General features: G+C 43.7%; 1 non-coding gene across 1 annotated transcript; it reads right to left on the bottom strand.

The window, feature by feature from the left end:
• Window positions 1–16,162: 16,162 nt before the first annotated feature.
• On the bottom strand, window positions 16,163–16,378 carry LOC112610523. The gene has a single exon (XR_003116408.1). It is a non-coding gene; the product is annotated as a small nucleolar RNA U3 (small nucleolar RNA).
• Window positions 16,379–17,058: the final 680 nt, after the last annotated feature.

The raw sequence follows: 17,058 nt of genomic DNA, 5'->3' as shown, positions 1-17,058 counted from the left end.
CATCTCCTTAGCTATCTCATCCTCTCAGTTTCTGTAGTTGTTTTAATTTTCAACTTTTGGATTACTCTGAGATATTGTGTTCTAAATATAGATTTTTGATTTGGGAATTTAGTTGCTACAACTATAATTTCAGTATATTTTTCTTGTCACAGAGTAGCTGTATTTATAAATTTGCTTTCCTGAAAATACTATTTACAAGATTTTATTTGCTTCATTTTAAATAAAGACAATTTATACAGAAAAGAAGTTGGTGATCGTGAATTGTAAGAATTTTTCTTTGCAAATAGTGCATACTGAAGTCAATGTATTCCAGATTTAACTTGATTAATTTCAGCAAATCCCACTACACCACTCCCAGAAATGTTTAAATCACATGCTATAGCTTTGAAAAAGTAATACAATATTTGTGAAGATACATAAATTAGAGTCTGTGGAAACTAAATGACTTCAAATGGATACATCATATAGAGAAACACGGAAGTTTTAACAAGTGTGAATTGTGAACATGATAATCAAAGTAATAATAATAATGCACTGTCAAAAATACAGATAGCATATCAGCCACTGTTTCACGTGCTTAATGTATATTCTCTCATTTAATATTTATAGTTAGTTTGTTAGGTAAACAACCTTCTAATAAACCTCAGAAAATTGAGGCAAAGAAAGGTTAAATAATTTTCTCAGCACTAATTCCTAAAATAATTCAGTGACAATTAAGAATATAAGAGCAATATATTCTCATTAATACATTAATAAGAATATGAATTATTATATATTATGTAAGACTCTCAGTGTCCTCAGTTGTTCTTCTTTACTTCATTGTCAAAACATCTACTCTGAATTTACTTCCTCTGTTTTGCTGAACATCTGTTAATACTCCCTTTTACTTTACCTCTGATAGTGCTGATGACGAATGAAAGGCAAAATTGAAGGTGCTTCTTTTTTCCACAGGGTTTGAAAAGAGAACGGGACATGAATTCCTGTCCCAGTTCTGCAACTAAATGACCTTGTGATTTGGCACAAGTAATGTCACTTGTGAAGCTTCTTAATCTCTCTGGGCCTCAGATTCCTCATTGTAAAAAGAAAAGTTGAGGTTAGGTAATTTATTTGGACCATCTGGCTGAAATAATCTATAATTCTATGACTACCTTTGTTTTCATCTTTGGATCTCCCATATGCACACAAAATTGGCTTTTAGACTTTTACTAGTAGAAGAGAACATGCACTGAATTTTAGAACATTTTCTGGAGGTCTGGTACAATCAAATCAAGAGCCACATTCACCCATGACCTGTAGGTTATCCATGGCTCTATTTTAGAAAATGAAGGCCCTGGAGGCGGAGCAAGATGGCCGAATAGGAACAGCTCCAGTCTCCAACTCCCAGCGCGAGCGACACAGAAGACCGGTGATTTCTGCATTTTCAACTGAGGTACTGGGTTCATCTCACTGGGGAGTGCTGGACGATCGGTGCTGGTCAGCTGCTGCAGCCCGACCAGCGAGAGCTGAAGCAGGGCGAGGCATTGCCTCACCTGGGAAGCGCAAGGGGGAAGGGAATCCCTTTTCCTAGCCAGGGGAACTGAGACACTCAACACCTGGAAAATCAGGTAACTCCCACCCCAATACTGCGCTTTAAGCAAACAGGCACACCAGGAGATCATATCCCACACCTGGCCGGGAGGGTCCCACGCCCACGGAGCCTCCCTCATTGCTAGCACAGCAGTCTGTGATCTACCGGCAAGGCAGCAGCGAGGCTGGGGGAGGGGCGCCCGCCATTGCTGAGGCTTAAATAGGTAAACAAAGCTGCTGGGAAGCTCGAACTGGGTGGAGCTCACAGCAGCTCAAGAAAACCTGCCTGTCTCTGTAGACTCCACCTCTGGGGACAGGGCACAGTAAACAATAACAAATGCAGCAGAAGCCTCTGCAGACGCAAACGACTCTGTCTGACAGCGTTGAAGAGAGCAGTGGATCTCCCAACACGGAGGTTGAGATCTGAGAAGGGACAGACTCCCTGCTCAAGTGGGTCCCTGACCCCTGAGTAGCCTAACTGGGAGACATCCCCCACTAGGGGCAGTCTGACACCCCACACCTCACAGGGTGGAGTACACCCCTGAGAGGAAGCTTCCAAAGCAAGAATCAGACAGGTACACTCGCTGTTCAGAAATCTTCTATCTTCTGCAGCCTCTGCTGCTGATACCCAGGCAAACAGGGTCTGGAGTGGACCTCAAGCAATCTCCAGCAGACCTACAGCTGAGGGTCCTGACTGTTAGAAGGAAAACTATCAAACAGGAAGGACACCTACACCAAAACCCCATCAGTACATCACCATCATCAAAGACCAGAGGCAGATAAAACCACAAAGATGGGGAAAAAGCAGGGCAGAAAAGCTGGAAATTCAAAAAATAAGAGTGCATCTCCCCCGGCAAAGGAGCGCAGCTCATCGCCAGCAACGGATCAAAGCTTGACGGAGAATGACTTTGACGAGATGAGAGAAGAAGGCTTCAGTCCATCAAATTTCTCAGAGCTAAGGGAGGAATTACGTACCCAGCGCAAAGAAACTAAAAATCTTGAAAAAAAGTGGAAGAATTGATGGCTAGAGTAATTAATGCAGAGAAGGTCATCAACGAAATGAAAGAGATGAAAACCATGACACGAGAAATACGTGACAAATGCACAAGCTTCAGTAACCGACTCGATCAACTGGAAGAAAGAGTATCAGCGATTGAGGATCAAATGAATGAAATGAAGCGAGAAGAGAAACCAAAAGAAAAAAGAAGAAAAAGAAATGACCAAAGCCTGCAAGAAGTATGGGATTATGTAAAAAGACCAAATCTACGTCTGATTGGAGTGCCTGAAAGTGAGGGGGAAAATGGAACCAAGTTGGAAAACACTCTTCAGGATATCATCCAGGAGAACTTCCCCAACCTAGTAGGGCAGGCCAACATTCAAATCCAGGAAATACAGAGAACACCACAAAGATACTCCTCGAGAAGAGCAACTCCAAGACACATAATTGCCAGATTCACCAAAGTTGAAATGAAGGAAAAAATCTTAAGGGCAGCCAGAGAGAAAGGTCGGGTTACGCACAAAGGGAAGCCCATCAGACTAACAGCAGATCTCTCGGCAGAAACTCTACAAGCCAGAAGAGAGTGGGGGCCAATATTCAACATTCTTAAAGAAAAGAATTTTAAACCCAGAATTTCATATCCAGCCAAACTAAGTTTCATAAGTGAAGGAGAAATAAAATCCTTTACAGATAAGCAAATGCTTAGAGATTTTGTCACCACTAGGCCTACCTTACAAGAGACCCTGAAGGAAGCACTAAACATGGAAAGGAACAACCGGTACCAGCCATTGCAAAAACATGCCAAAATGTAAAGACCATCGAGGCTAGGAAGAAACTGCATCAACTAACGAGCAAAATAACCAGTTAATATCATAATGGCAGGATCAAGTTCACACATAACAATCTTAACCTTAAATGTAAATGGACTAAATGCTCCAATTAAAAGACACAGACTGGCAAACTGGATAAAGAGTCAAGACCCATCAGTCTGCTGTATTCAGGAGACCCATCTCACACGCAGAGACATACATAGGCTCAAAATAAAGGGATGGAGGAAGATTTACCAAGCAAATGGAGAACAAAAAAAAGCGGGGGTTGCAATCCTAGTCTCTGATAAAACAGACTTTAAACCATCAAAGATCAAAAGAGACAAAGACGGCCATTACATAATGGTAAAGGGATCAATTCAACAGGAAGAGCTAACTATCCTAAATATATATGCACCCAATACAGGAGCACCCAGATTCATAAAGCAAGTCCTTAGAGACTTACAAAGAGACTTAGACTCCCATACAATAATAATGGGAGACTTCAACACTCCACTGTCAACATTAGACAGATCAATGAGACAAAAGTTAACAAGGATATCCAGGAATTGAACTCATCTCTGCAGCAAGCAGACCTAATAGACATCTATAGAACTCTCCACCCCAAATCAACAGAATATACATTCTTCTCAACACCACATCGTACTTACTCCAAAATTGACCATGTAATTGGAAGTAAAGCACTCCTCAGCAAATGTACAAGAACAGAAATTATAACAAACTGTCTCTCAGACCACAGTGCAATCAAACTAGAACTCAGGACTAAGAAACTCAATCAAAACCGCTCAACTACATGGAAACTGAACAACCTGCTCCTGAATGACTACTGGGTACATCACGAAATGAAGGCAGAAATAAAGATGTTCTTTGAAACCAATGAGAACAAAGATACAACATACCAGAATCTCTGGGACACATTTAAAGCAGTGTGTAGAGGGAAATTTATAGCACTAAATGCCCACAAGAGAAAGCAGGAAAGATCTAAAATTGACACTCTAACATCGCAATTAAAAGAACTAGAGAAGCAAGAGCAAACACATTCAAAAGCTAGCAGAAGGCAAGAAATAACTAAGATCAGAGCAGAACTGAAGGAGATAGAGACACAAAAAACCCTCCAAAAAATAAATGAATCCAGGAGTTGGTTTTTTGAAAAGATCAACAAAATTGACAGCCCACTAGCAAGACTAATAAAGAAGAAAAGAGAGAAGAATCAAATCGACGCAATTAAAAATGATAAAGGGGATATCACCACCGACCCCACAGAAATACAAACTACCATCAGAGAATACTATAAACACCTCTACGCAAATAAACTGGAAAATCTAGAAGAAATGGATAATTTCCTGGACACTTACACTCTTCCAAGACTAAACCAGGAAGAAGTTGAATCCCTGAATAGACCAATAGCAGGCTCTGAAATTGAGGCAATAATTAATAGCCTACCAACCAAAAAAAGTCCAGGACCAGATGGATTCACAGCTGAATTCTACCAGAGGTACAAGGAGGAGTTGGTACCATTCCTTCTGAAACTATTCCAATCAATAGAAAAAGAGGGAATCCTCCCTAACTCATTTTATGAGACCAACATCATCCTGATACCAAAGCCTGGCAGAGACACAACAAAAAAAGAGAATTTGAGACCAATATCCCTGATGAACATCGATGCCAAAATCCTCAATAAGATACTGGCAAACCGGATTCAACAACACATCAAAAAGCTTATCCACCATGATCAAGTGGGCTTCATCCCTGGGATGCAAGGCTGGTTCAACATTCGCAAATCAATAAACATAATCCAGCATATAAACAGAACCAAAGACAAGAACCACATGATTATCTCAATAGATGCAGAAAAGGCTTTTGACAAAATTCAACAGCCCTTCATGCTAAAAACACTCAATAAATTCGGTATTGATGGAACATACCTCAAAATAATAAGAGCTATTTATGACAAACTCACAGACAATATCATACTGAATGGGCAAAAACTGGAAAAATTCCCTTTGAAAACTGGCACAAGACAGGGATGCCCTCTCTCACCACTCCTATTCAACATAGTGTTGGAAGTTCTGGCTAGGGCAATTAGGCAAGAGAAAGAAATCAAGGGTATTCAGTGAGGAAAAGAAGAAGTCAAATTGTCCCTGTTTGCAGATGACATGATTGTATATTTAGAAAACCCCATTGTCTCAGCCCAAAATCTCCTTAAGCTGAGAAGCAACTTCAGCAAAGTCTCAGGATACAATATTAATGTGCAAAAATCACAAGCATTCTTATACACCAGTAACAGACAAACAGAGAGCCAAATCAGGAATGAACTTCCATTCACAATTGCTTCAAAGAGAATCAAATACCTAGGAATCCAACTTACAAGGGATGTAAAGGACCTCTTCAAGGAGAACTACAAACCACTGCTCAGTGAAATAAAAGAGGACACAAACAAATGGAAGAACATACCATGCTCATGGATAGGAAGAATCAATATCATGAAAATGGCCATACTGCCCAAGGTAATTTATAGATTCAATGCCATCCCCATCAAGCTACCAATGAGTTTCTTCACAGAATTGGAAAAAACTGCTTTAAAGTTCATATGGAACCAAAAAAGAGCCCGCATCTCCAAGACAATCCTAAGTCAAAAGAACAAAGCTGGAGGCAACACGCTACCTGACTTCAAACTATACTACAAGGCTACAGTAACCAAAACATCATGGTACTGGTACCAAAACAGAGATATAGACCAATGGAACAGAACAGAGTCCCTAGAAATAATACCACACATCTACAGCCATCTGATCTTTGACAAACCTGNCTGACTGCTCACCCTCCCTCCAGGACAACTCCTTACCTAGACACCATTATGTCCACCCAGGGCCTGCTTGGACACCTGTGCCTGATGTTCACCGGGGGCTGGATGTCCTCCTCAGGCCTGATGTCCACCTAGGGCCTGATGTCTGCCTTGGGCCTATGTCCCTCTTGGGGCCTTGTGTTCTCCTGGTGACTGTATCCAGCTGGGGCCTGATGACTTACTGGGTCTTGTTGTTCACCTAAGGCCTTGTGTCCACCTGGAGTCTGGTGATCACCTGGGCACTGGCCGTGTACCTTGGGTCTAATGCCCACCTGGAGCCTACGTATCTACCTAAGGCGTGGTGTCTGCCTGCGGCCAAATGTCCACAGTGTGGTGTTCAGCATGGGCTTGCTGTCCAACTAGGACCTCATTGTTCATCTGGGGCCTGGTTGTCAACTTGGGGCCTGGTGTATACCTTGAGTCCAGGGCCCACCTGGGGCCTGATGTCTGCCTGGAGGACTGACGTCCTCCTGGGTGAGGTGGGAGCGTCTCTGGAGCTCAAGAGGTCAAGGCTACAGTGAGCTGTGATACGCCACTGCCCTCCAGTCTAGGTGACAGTGAGACCCTGTCTCAAACAAACAAAAAGCCACACAAATTATATAGCTATACAAAAATATTTTCTTTCTTTTTTTTTTTTTTTTGAGATGGAGTCTCATTCTGTCCCCCAGGCTGGAGTGCTTTGGTGCGATCTCGGCGCACTGCAAGCTCTACCTCCCAGGTTCACGCCATTCTCCTGCTATGCCACAAAGCCTGGCTAATTTTTTTTGTATTTTTAGTAGAGATGGGGTTTCACCAGGTTAGCCAGGATGGTCTCGATCTCCTGATCTTGTGATCCATCCGCCTCGGCCTCCCAAAGTGCTGGGATCACAGGTGTGAGCCACCACACCCGACCTAAAAATTAACTGAAGATTTAAATGGAAGACCTCAAAATATAAAAATTCTAGAATAAAACCTAGGAAATACCATTCTTGACATTGGCCTTGCCAAAGAATTTTTGGCTAAGTCCCCAAAAGCAACTGCAATAAAACCAAAAATTGACAAGTGGGATCTAATTAAACTAAGGAGCTTCTGCACAGCAAAAGAAACTATCAGTGGAGTCAACAACTTTCAGAATGAGAGAAAATATTTGCAAACTGTGTATCTAATATCCAGAATTGATAAAGAAAACTTAAATCAACAAGCAAAGAAAAAAAAAAAAAAAACACAAAAAACCCATTAACAAATGAGTAAAGAGCATGAACAGGCACTTCTCAAAAGAGGATATACAAGTGGCCAACAAACACAGAAACAATTCTGATCATCACTAGCCACTAGAGAAATGCAAATCTAAACTTCATTGAGATACCATACCATCTCATACCAGTCAGAACGGCTACTATTAAAAAGTCAAAAAATATGGCCGGGCGCGGTGGCTCAAGCCTGTAATCCCAGCACTTTGGGAGGCCGAGGCGGGTGGATCACGAGGTCAGGAGATCGAGACTATCCTGGCTAACATGGTGAAACCCCGTCTCTACTAAAAATACAAAAAATTAGCCGGGCACGGTGGCGGGCGCCTGTAGTCCCAGCTACTTGGGAGGCTGAGGCGGGAGAATGGCGTGAACCCGGGAGGCGGAGCTTGCAGTGAGCCGAGATCACGCCACTGCACTCCAGCCTGGGAGACACAGTGAGACTCCGTCTCAAAAAAAAAAAAAAAAAAAAAAAGTCAAAAAATAACAGCTGCTGGCGAGGCTGTGGAGCAAAGGTAACACTTATACACTATTGGTAGTGTAAATTAGTTCAGCCACTGTGGGAAGCAGTTTAGAGATTTCTCAAAGAACCTCAAACAGAGTTACCATTCAACCTAGCAATCTTATTCCTCGGTACGTACTCAAAGGAAAATTCTACCAAAAAGAGACATGCATTTGTATATTCATCACATTATTCACCATAGCAAAACTATGGAATTAACCTAGAGGCCCATCGATGGTGGAATGGATAAAGAAAATAAGGTAGATACACACTATGGAATACTACACAGCCATAAAAAAGAAGGAAACCATATCCTCTGCAACAGGATGGACACTGCTGGAGGCCATTATTCTTTTTTTTTTTTTTTTTTTTTGAGACGGAGTCTCGCGCTGNTCCCTCATCCCCAGTCACTTTATTCCATCACTTAGTTGTATTTTCTTCTTCACTGCTTCTCCGAAATTGTCTAATTTCTTTGTTTGTGTGTTTATTTCTTTTTTATTTTTATTTATTTATTTTTTTGAGACAGAGTCTCACTCTGTCGCCTAGGCTGGAGTGCAGTGGCCGGATCTCAGCTCACTGCAAGCTCCGCCTCCCGGGTTTACGCCATTCTCCTGCCTCAGCCTCCCGAGTAACTGGGACTACAGGCGCCCGCCACCTCGCCCGGCTAGTTTTTTTGTATTTTTTTAGTAGAGATGGGGTTTCACCGTGTTAGCCAGGATGGTCTCGATCTCCTGACCTCGTGATCCGCCCGTCTCGGCCTCCCAAAGTGCTGGGATTACAGGCTTGAGCCACCGCGCCCGGCCATTTTTGTGTATTTTTAAGTAGAGACGGGGTTTCACCAAGTTAGCCAGGATAGTCTCCATCTCCTGACCTCATGATCTGCCCGCCTCGGCCTCCCAAAGTGCTGGGATTACAGATGTGAGCCACCGTGCCTGGTGGAGGACATCATTCTAAATGACCAATGCAGGAACAGAAAACCTTACCATGCTTTCTCATTTATAAATGGGAGCTTAATAGTGAGTACATAGAGACACAAAAATAGAAACAATAAACACCGGGAACTCCAAAAGGGGTGAGGAAGGGCGGGGGGACAGGGCCTGAAGAGCTAACCATTAGGTACTATGCTCACTACCTGGGTGATGGGATCAACTGTACCCCAAACCTCAGCATCACACAATATACCACTGTAACAAACCTACACGTGTACCCCTTGAATCTAAAAGTTGTGTGTAGGGGGACGGGGGAGGAGAGAGGCAGAGAGAGAGGAAAACACATAACCTACCATGGTGTACTTCGGTGAGGTAAAAGGAAAGTTCTTTTAAGTAAAATGCACATGGCTACTGGTTTTTCAAAAAGACTATGAACCATCTGACTTTCACCAGTATTTTTTTTTTTTCTTATTTTTTTGGCTTCCTAATTCTGAGAGAACAAGCCTACGACAATCAGGTCTAGACACACAATATTTTGTGAAGAGTGTAAAGCAGACACATATTTACATTTGTAATTTTATAGATTTAATGATGAATGAATATAACTCTTCAGGCGAAATGAGTTTTGGGTTTCCTCAAATGTAAAATGCTTTGCAAACTAATGCAGGATGTTCATAAAAACAAACCAAAAAATCACTCCAACAGGAAATACTATCCTTGTGATCATGACTGGAAACTTCGTGTCTCTTCCCTGCAACCTCATTATGACCAGGTTACGTCATAGAAGGCCACTCCTTCTGAAAATGTGAATTGTCTTTTCATATCCACTCTAACAGCTGCCTCGGTTCATTTCTGTCAGGTGGGGGGCAGCGCAGGTGGCATCAGAGGTGTCATTCTTGAATGACGGCTCTTTTTAACTGCTATCTTCAATTTCCCATTACCATTCCTATCTCCTTTACGCTAAACCTCCTGCAAGCAGCCGCCTCCCTCTGGCTTCTCATTCTTTCCCGTGTCCTCAGCAGCGTGGTTGATGGGGTGGGGGAGGCTGTAACCGAGGGACTTCCTTCATGGCACGGTCCAGTCTCGGAACGGGGTGGGGGCAGAGTGGACAGGGTAGCAGGAAGAACAAACAGGGCTCTCAGGCCAGTTTACGCTTTGGGAGCCTCTATTATTGGTCAGTAGCGTGACAGGTTTTTCTTTAGTTTTTTGGGGACAGGGTCTCCCTCCATCACCCAGACTGGAGTGCAGTGGTGCTATCACGGCTCACTGCAGCCTCAAACTCCTGGGCTCAAGCAAGCCTCCCACCTCAGCCTCCCAGAGTGCTGGGATTCTTTTTCTTTTATAGCATAAACTGAAAAGAAGGTTAAGGCGAAGATACAAGATGTATATACTCTGGGCAGATTCTGGTTTTAAGACATCTGACTGCTGATATGACAGAAACTCCCAGCCCTGCTAATTTACTATCTGGGCTAGGTCTTGGCTGAGGCTAGGTTTTTGTTTTATTCTTTTTGTTTGTTTGTTTGTTTGTTTGTTTTAAGACAGAGTCTCGCGTAGCCGCCCAAGCTGGAGTACAGAGGTGTGATCTCCGCTCACTGCAACCTTCGCCCCCGGGGTTCAAGCGATTTTCCTGCCTCAGTTTCCTGAGTAGTTGGGATTACAGGCACGCACTACCACGCCCAGCTAATTTTTGTATTTTTAGTAGAGACAGGGGTTTCATCATGTTGGCCAGGATGGTCTCAATCTCTTGACCTCCAAAAGTATAAACTTTGAGAGGCTCTCACAGTTTATACTTTGGGAGGCTCCCTAAGTATAAATTTACCTCAGATCCCTGTTGGCTCCACTTTTTCTTTTCCTTCCTTCCTCCCTTCCTTTCTTCCTTTTTCCTTCCTCCCTTCCTTCCTTTTTCCTTCCTTCCTTCCTTTTATTTCCCCACCCATCTCTCTTTCCAATTTTTTTTTTTTTTTGAGACAGGGTCTTACTCTGTCGCCCAGGCTGGAGTGCAGTGACATGATCGCAGCTCACTGTAGCCTCAACCTCCCAGGCTCAGATGATCCTCCCACCTCAGCCTCCAGAGTAGCTAGGGATACAGGTGTGAGCTATTGTGCCCAGCCATTTTCTAGCTTTTCATTAAGGTAACTGACAAAACTGCTTGATTATAAAATTGTGCTTATTATAAAATTTGTGCTGCTTTAAGCTACTAAATTTGTAGAAATTTGTTACAACAGCAGTAAGAAACTAACACAATAGACAAAAGGTTTCAATAAACACTTGAGCAAACAAGATGTGCAGGCAGAAAACAGGACATGAAGAGATGCTCAATCTTATTAGTCATTAGGAAAATGCAAATTGAAACCAAAATGAGACACTACGACACTACATTGACTAGAATGAATAAAATTAAAATGACTGATCACACCAACAGTTGGCAAAAATAAGGAGGAATTGGAACTCTCATACAACTGGTGTGAAGGCACATGGTACAATCCCTTTTAAAGATGGTTTGACAGTTCCTTAAAAAGCTACACTGGGAAACCCCGTCTCTACTAAAAATACAAAAAAATAGCTGGGTGTGGTGGCGGGCGTCTCTAATCCCAGTTACTCAGGAGGCTGAGGCAGGAGAATTGCTTGAACCCAGGAGGCAGAGGTTGCAGTGAGCTGAGATCGCACCACTGCACTCTGGCTGCCTGACAGAGCAGAACTCTGTCTCAAAAAACAAAACAAAAAAGGACGCGTATGATCCAACCATTCCACTCCTAGTATTTACCCAAGAGTAAAGAAAGTTTATATCCTGCCGGGTGCGGTGGCTCATGCCTGTAATCCCAGTACTTTGGGAGGCCGAGGCAGGCAGATCACGAGGTCAGGAGATCGAGAACCATCCTTACTAACACGGTGAAACCTTGTCTCTACTAAAAATACAAAAAAAAAATTAGCTGGGCATGGTGGCGGGCACCTGTAGTCCCAGCTACTCGGGAGGCTGAGACAGAAGAATGGTGTGAACCCAGGAGGCGGAGCTGGCAGTGAGCCGAGATCGGGCCACTGCAATCCAGCCTGGGTGACAGAGCAAGACTTCATCTCAAAAAAAAAAAAAAAAAGTTTATATCCAAAGACATGCATATAAATTTCCATAACAGCTTTATTGGTAATAGCTAAAACCCAGAAACAACATAAATCCAACAGGTAAAGTTGGATAAACAAATTAGGATATAGCCAAAACAATTGAATATAATAATGATTATTACTATAGTTATGTATTTTTATTTCTATACCTTTAGGGGTACAAGTGGTTTTTGGTTACGTGGATGAGTTGAATAGTGGTGGAGTCTGAGATTTTAGTGCAACTGTCACCCAAGGATTGTGCATTGCACCCAATATGTAGTTTTTCATGTTTCACCCTCCTCCCACCCTCCCCCATCTGAGTCTCCAATGCCCATTATAACACTCTGTATGCCTTTGCACACCCCTAGCCTACTTTCTACTTATAAAGGAGAATATATGATATTTAGTTTTCCACTCCTGAGCTACTTCACTTAGACAATGCCCTCCAGTTCCAGCCAAGTTACTGCAAAAAAACATTATTTCATCCCGGGCGTGGTGGCTCACACCTGTAATCCCAGCACTTTGGCAGGCTGAGATGTGTGCATCACCTGAGGTCAGGAGTTTGAGACCAGCCTGACCAATACAGTGAAACCCTGTCTCTTCTAAAAATATAAAAATTAGCTGGGCGTGGTGGCGTGCACCTTAGTCCCAGCTACTCGGGAGGCCGAGATAGAAGAATTGCTTCGGCTGGGCGCGGTGGCTCAAGCCTGTAATCCCAGCACTTTGGGAGGCCGAGACGGGCGGATCACGAGGTCAGGAGATCGAGACCATCCTGGCTAACACGGCGAAACCCCGTCTCTACTAAAAAATACAAAAAACTAGCTGGGCGCAGTGGCGGGCACCTGTAGTCCCAACTACTCGGGAGGCTGAGGCAGGAGAATGGCGTGAACCCGGGAGGCGGAGCTTGCAGTGAGCTGAGATCCGGCCACTGCACTCCAGCCTGGGCGGCAGAGCGAGACTCAGTCTCAAAAAAAAAAAAAAAAAAAAGAATTGCTTCAACCCAGGCAGAGGTTGCAGTGACCCGAGATCGCGTCCCTGCACTCCAGCCTGGGCGACAGAGCAAGACTCCGTCTCAAAACAAAAACAAACAGAAGACAAAAAAACTCCCTATTATTTCATTCTTTTTAATGACTGAGTAGTATTCCATGGTGTGTATATACCATGTTTTCTTTATTGAAGATGACGATGAACATTGATTTATTGAAAATCAATTGATGGGCACTTAGATTGGTTCCTTATCTTTGCAATTGTGAATTGTGCTGTGATAAACATATGCATGCAGGGTTCTTTCTGATATAACAACTTACTTTCCATTGGGCAGATAACCAGTAGTGGGATTGCTAGATTGAATGGTAGATCTACCTTTAGTTCTTTGAGAAATCTCCATACTGTTTTCCATAGAGAAATATTATTTAGCAATGAAAGCAATGAACTACTGATACATGCTACAACATAGCTGAATCTCAAAATATGCTGAATGAAAGCAGACAAAAGGGCAGGTGTGGGGGCTCATGCCTATAATCCAGGACTTTAGGAGGCCGAGGCGGACAGATCGCTTGAGGTTAGGAGCTCAAGATCAGCCTGACCAACATGGTGAAACCCCATCTCTACTAAAAATACAAAAAATTAGCCGGGTGTGGTGGTGCACGCCGGTAATCCCAGCTACTCAGGAGACTGAGGCAGGAGAATCTCTTGAATACAGGAGGCAGAGGTTGTAGCGAGCCAAGATTGCACCACTGCACTCCAGCCTGGGCAACCAAGCAAGACTGAATCTCAAGAAAAAAAAAAAAAAAAAGAAGAAGAGGCCGAGCATGATGCCTTACGCCTGTAATCCCAGGACTTTGGGAGGCCGAGGTGGGTGGATCACGTGTGATCAGGAGTTCGAGACCAGCCTGGCCAACATGGGGAAACCGTCTTCACTAAACATACAAAAATTAGCTGGGTGTGGTGTGCAAGCCTATAGTCCCAGTTACTTGGGGGGCTGAGGCAGGAGAATCGCTTGAACCCGGGAGGCGGAGGTTGCAGTGGGCTGAGATCATGCCACTATACTCCAGACTGGGTGACAGAGTGAGACTCTGTCTCAGAAAAAAAAAAAAAAAAAAAACCACAGACAAAAAAAGAGGACATACGGTATGATTCCCTTGGTATAAAATTACAGAAAATATAACTAATATACAGTGACAGAGTGCAGATAGTAGCCGCCTGAGAATGGGGTGTAGGGGAAAGAGCAGAGGGAGGAATTACAAAGGAGCATGAGGAAACTTGGGGATGATGTATATGCTCATTATCTTACTGGTGCTGATTGTTTCGTGGGTGATACAAATGTCAGAACTTATCAAACTGTACATTGTAAATATGCAGTTTATTATATATCAACTATACCCCAGTAAAGTTTTTTTTAATTTAAAAAATAAATGGGCAAAAGGTGTGACAGACATTCACCAAAGAAATACAGATGGCAAGGCCCGGCATGGTGGTTCATGCCTGTAATCCCAGCACTTTGGGAGGCCGAGGCGGGCAGATCACGAGGTCAGGAGTTCAAGACCAGTCTGGCCAACATGGTGAAACCCCTTCTCTATTAAAAATACAAAAATTAGCCAAGTGTGGTGGTGGGCGCCTGTAATCCCAGCTACTCAGGAGGCTGAGGCTCGAGGATTGCTTGAACCTGGGAGGCAGAGGTTACAGAGCTGAGATCATGCCATTGCACTCCAGCCTGGGCGACAGAGGGAGACTCCATCTCAAAGAAAAAAAAAGGTAAAAGTACATTTTATGTCTATTTTATAACTTCCTCCCTAAAAAAATGTTAAGAGTCAAGATCTCGCTCTGTCTCCCAGGCTGGGGTGCCGTGGGGCGATCAAAGCTCACTGGCTCAAGCGATCAGCCTGTTCACCCTGCTGCGTAGCTGGGACTACAGATGGTGCCACCACGCCCCGTTCATTTTTTATTTTTTATTTTTTTCCCCCTTGGTAGAGATGGGATTCCGCTATACTGCCTAGGCTGGTCTCGAACTCACAGAGTGAGACTCCGTTTCAAAAAGAAAAAGGAAAACGCTAATTTTTTATTTTACAGCTAGGCGTCGTGGCTCATGCCTGTAATCACAGCACTTTGGGAGGCCTGGCCAATACGGCGAAACTCTGTCTCTACTAAAAATATAAAAATCAGCCGGGTGTGGTGGCGGGCTCCCCTAATCCCAGCTACTCGGGAGCCTTAAGCAGGAGAATAATTTGAACCCAGGATGGTGGAGGTTGAAGTGAGCCAAGATCGAGCTACTGCACTCCAGCCTGGGAGCAAGACTCCCGTCTCAAAAGAAAAAAAAAAAAAAAATTTGTTTTACTAAAGAAACATAAAAGAAATAAGCATAGCACCCAAGATTAATTAGGAGAATACTAAATTGCTTTCCTTTGTAACAGGCATGTGCGACCACGCCCACGGAATTTTATATTTTTATTAGAGACAGGGTTTCTCCATGTTGGCCAGGCTGGTCTCGAACACCTCGGCCTCCTAAAGTGCTGGGATTACAGGCGTGAGCCACTGCGCCCTGCCGAGAGTCTATTCCAGCTGCTAGAAGGCACCTGAGGCTGGGCGTGGTGGGTCACGCCTGTAATCCTAGCACTTTGGAAGGCCAATCCCTTGAGCTCACGAGCTTGAGATCAGCCTGGGCAATATGGGAAGACCCTGTCTCTAAAAAAATAAGACAGGGCACAGCGGTTCACGCCTGCAATCCTAGCACTTTTGGAGGACGAGGCGGGCGGATCCCCTGAGGTCAGAAGTTCGAGACCAACCTGGCTAACACGGTGACACCCTGTTTCTACAAAAAAAAAAAAAAAAAAAAAGCCTGGCGTGGCGTGCGCCTTGAGAGGACTTAGGCAGGAAAATCGCTTGAGCCCGCGAGACGGACATTGCTACGTCAGACAAAACAGACCCCGTCTGGGGGTGGGGTGGCGGGCGTGAAACGACGTTAAAAGAAGCAGCGGGAAAGTGAAAAAAGGCAGACAATAGCACCACAAAATCATCTCCGCTAAAACTAAAACTGAAAAACCACCCACACCGAACACACGATATATCGTAGACGATCTGGAAAGTAACACTTTCTCTACAACATCACAAACAAAGAAACACAAACGCCAAATTAAACACCCCGCAACAGTCTATCATTACACCACCAAAACAGAAAACCACTCAGACCGTGTTCTCTCCCTCTTACTCCCCAAAACGGAGAGAAGAACGATCATCAATGGCAAATGGCGGTTGCAGGGAAGCAACACCAAACGCCAGCTTCACGCTCAGGAAAGAACACTACGTCTCTTCCTCGTGGTTTTCGGTGCTCTACACATTCAGAGAAACTTCTCTAGTAACAAACTATAGAAATGATCCCTGAAAGTATAGTCTTAACGTTTAATTCGCAGCGTCTGCTGGGTCTACATCTGCTGCTAACTTTTAACTGATGGCGAGATACTTTCGCTATTCCCGATACCATTAGGAAACAAATAGAAAAATAATTTGCCAACAACATCTTTTCGAATATTATCACTTGACAAATTTTAACGTTTTAGGCGGAAACGTGATTTTAAAAAATTGTTTTAAGAAGTTTAAAAAACAGGCATGCTTAATTAGCATAATACCGAATGACAGCCAATCACAGCCTGAATTTTTAAAGCGAGAAGTGTGTGCTCCTGGTGTGCTGCGGCCGCCTGTAATCCGGTAATCCCAGCGTTTTGAAAACCCACACTGAGGCCCAGTAGGGAAGATCCTTTGTTCTATGAGTTCGAGATCAGTCTAGGCAATCTAGCCTAGGGATCTCGTCTCTACCAAGGGGAAAAAAGGAAAAAATAAATAAAAAATGAGCTGAGTGTGGTGGCACCGCCTACAGGCCCAGCTACTCCGGAGGCTGAAGCGAGATGATTGCTTGAGCTAGGGAAGCTGGCTGAGTCCGAAACTGCAGTGCCCTTTGACAGACAAGAGTGAGATCTTGACTCTTTTTTTTTTGTTTTTGTTTTGTTTTGTTTTGTTTTGAGACAGAGTCTCACTCTGTTGCCCAGGCTGGAGTGCAGTGGCGCGATCTCGGCTCCC

Source organism: Theropithecus gelada, chromosome 16 (assembly GCF_003255815.1).
Source record: "Theropithecus gelada isolate Dixy chromosome 16, Tgel_1.0, whole genome shotgun sequence".
In the NCBI taxonomy this organism is placed as follows: Eukaryota; Metazoa; Chordata; class Mammalia; order Primates; family Cercopithecidae; genus Theropithecus; species Theropithecus gelada.
The sequence above is the reverse complement of the archived record's forward strand: the minus strand, read 5'-3'. Positions and strand labels throughout refer to the sequence as shown.